A 3,427-nucleotide genomic window follows, 5' to 3' on the forward strand; every position below is an offset into this window, starting at 1 on the left:
AGCTCTCCCTGGATCCTTCCCTTCTCCAGGAGAACATTCCCAGCTCTCCCAGCTCTGGAATTCGGGATGAGGATTCCACAGCAACAACAGTCGGACACGGATGAGACTTTCCCAGAGTGAATTTTTAATCGGGAATAAACTCAAACCTTCCTGAGTTTTCATCGGGAACAAAATTCCAGGTGCCCAAATTCCCACCAGGAAAGAGATTTTCCCTTTCCCAACATTTCCCGGATCCAGGGAAAATCCGGGATCTCCCTTTGGGCACCGCCGAGGCTCCAGATCCATCTCAGCACTGCCGAGGGAAACGTGAGGGAATTCTGGGAATGTTGGGAATTTTGGGATTTTCAGGATGCAGGGAGGGGAGGGAAAAGCCGACGGATTGATCCCGCTTCCCAGAAATCCCAAGGAATGTCTGGGATTTGATCCCTCCCGTGCTTCCCTGGGCGTTTGGGCTGGAAAATTCCCGATTTGGGATAAAAGCGGGAGCTGCTGCTCCAGGGATTTTCTCCAGACTCCCCCAGATCCATCCCAAAATTTGGGATCTCCTTGGAAAACTCGGCGGGATCTCCCGTTCTCCGGGAAAACGGAGCGCAGGGATGAAGGAAAACTCAGGATTTTCCACCTTTGGGTGGATTCATTCCCAAATCCAGAGGAGGGACGGAATTCCAGGGCTGTTCCCGGACTCATCCCAGAGGATCCGAGGGAAAACTCCGGGAATTTTTCGTTGAATTGTTTGTAAAAACCAGGAATTCCAATCCTGGATTTACTCAGAGTTGTTCCTTTCCCAGTTTTCCCAGGGATTTGGGAATTCCCGCAGGGATTCGTCTCCTCCAGGGAATCCAGGAGTGGAATTTTGCAGCTTCCCAAGGAATCCCTTCGATCCCAGATTGTTTTCCTGGGATAAACCCAAGAAGGCGGGAAAAGCTGCCGGGATCCAGCTCCTTTCTCCCGGAATTATCCCGGAATTCCAGCTGGGTTTGGAATTTGGGAAGAGCAGGAAGGGCCCGGGGGGATTTGGGGATAAAGGGGCTCAATCCCGGTTTATTCCCGATATTCCCGGAATTCCTGGAATTCCCAAAATCCCCAGGGAAGGGTTTGGGATCCAGCAGCTCCCAAAAATCCCAGGAAGATCCCGAAAAATTCCAGCTGGGATCAAAGAAACCGGGAACGGCTCAGCCGGGGGCTCTGGGATTGATGGAATTAATTAATAGAATTAATTAATGGAATTAATTAATGGAATAAATGGAATTAATGGAATTAATAAATGGAAATAATAAATGGAAATAATGTAATGAATAGAATTAATTAATGGAATTAATGGGATTAATAAATGGAATTAAGGGAATTAATAAATGGAATTAATTAAGGGAATTCATGGATAAATGGAATTAATGAATTAATGGAATTAATAAAAGGAATGAATTAATGGAATTCATGGAATAAATGGAATCAATAGAATTAATAAATGGAATTAATTAATTGAATTAATGGAATTAATGGAATTAATTGAATGAATGGAATTAAATGGAATAAACAGAATTCATTGAATTAATAAATGGAATAAACTGAATTAATTAATGGAATAAATGAAATTAATTAATGGACTTAATGGAATTAATAAATGGAATACATGGAATAAATTAATGGAATTCATTGAATAAATGGAATTAATAAATGGAATAAATGGAATAAATTGAATAAATGGAATTAATTAATGGAATAAATGGAATAAACAGGATTAATAGAATTAATAAATGGAATTAATAAATGGAATTAATGGAGTTAATGGAATAAATGGGATGAATGAAGGGGATTGATGGAATTATTTGCAGCAATCCCTGGATCAGGAGAGGCCACAGCCCAAATCCAACCATTCCCGTTTTTCCAGGCTGGAATTCCAGCCCGGGGCTCTCCCCATTCCCATCTCCAGGAATTCCTAAAGGGATTTTAGGGAAAATAAAAAACCCCAAACTGAAAAATCCGGGAAAAACAAAGGCGAAATCCACGGAATTCGGGGAATTTATTGTTGGAATCTTCCTGCTTTTCCAAGGAAAACTTGGATTTTGTAATTCCATTGTTTTACCGGGGTAGGGAGGGTTGGGAAAACGCCTGAAAGGGAATTTGGGAATTCTTAAAGGGAATTTGGGATCCTGGAAAGGGAATTTGGGATCCTAAAAGNTTTTTCCCTATTCCCACCTATATTTTTCCCTGGTTTTTCCCATTTTTCCCAGTTTTCCCCTATTTTGCCCTATTTTCAGCACATCCATGGAGAAGCTGCCCTGGGCTCCCCCCTCCCATCCAAACCTTTCCCGAAATTCCCGATTTTCTCCTTAAAAACTCTCCTGCCCTGAGCCGAAAGCAGAGGGAATTTTATTCCAGACAGATCCCGGAATTCCAAATCTTTTGGAGACCGCGGGAATTGGAGTCTGGAAGTTGGAGCCGAAAAAAAAAAGAAATCCCAAATCCCCAATTATTATCCCAAAATTTAGCGGGATTGAGTTTGGCTGGGATAAAAAACAAAAAAGGGAATTCTGGCTCCGAGGATTCCCACGGAAAACCTCCCGGTTTTTCCAAGTTTTCCCAGGATTTGTTGCTCCGGGATGAGCGGGGCTGGGGCAGATCGGAAATTCCCAATTCCCGGGGATTTTTGGGAGCTTTTCCAGGGGGGAGCAGCTCCGCCAAGCGGGAGGAAGAGGCTCCCGCATCCAAATCCTGCGGATTTTGGGAATTTTTCCCACAATTCCTCCCAAAAATTCCTCCTCGAACCTCCACGGGCGGCTCCTCCCCATCGGGATCGGGACTGGCAGGGAATCGGGTGGAGATTTCCTTCGGGAAAAATGGGATTCTCCCGTTTTTTCCCGGTTTTCCTCCCGGTTTCTTTGGAGCTTTCCCAGGCTCCGTTTTGGAGCTCAGGATTTCTCTGGGAAATTCCCAATCCCGGTTTTTCTTCCCGGTTTTTAGCGAGATTTCCCTGGGAAAGGAGGAGGGGAAGGTTTTGGGAAGGGGATGGACTTGGTGGGGTTTTTTATGGAATCATGGAATGGTTTGGGTGGGAATGGAACCTTCGGGATCGGCTGATTCCATTCCAGGGACAATCCCACCATCCCAGGCTGCTCCAACCCTTCCTTGGATATTCCTGGGATTTGGGACAGCCACAGCTGCTCTGGGAATTCCCAAATCCCACCCCAAATTCCCCTTTTCCAGTCTGGAGCCATTCCCTGGCTCCTGCCCCTCCAGGCCTTTCCCAAATTCCAGCTCTCCCGGAGCCCCTCCAGGCCCTGGAATGTGCTGGAAGCTCTCCCTGGATCCTTCCCTTCTCCAGGAGAACATTCCCAGCTCTCCCAGCCTGGCTCCAGAGCCTGACATTGGATCCATCTCCTCTCCAAGGAATTGATGGACCCAGGGCCTTCCCTTGCAATCTCAGGAA

Source organism: Parus major, chromosome 1A (genome assembly GCF_001522545.3).
Source record: "Parus major isolate Abel chromosome 1A, Parus_major1.1, whole genome shotgun sequence".
Classification (NCBI taxonomy): Eukaryota; Metazoa; Chordata; class Aves; order Passeriformes; family Paridae; genus Parus; species Parus major.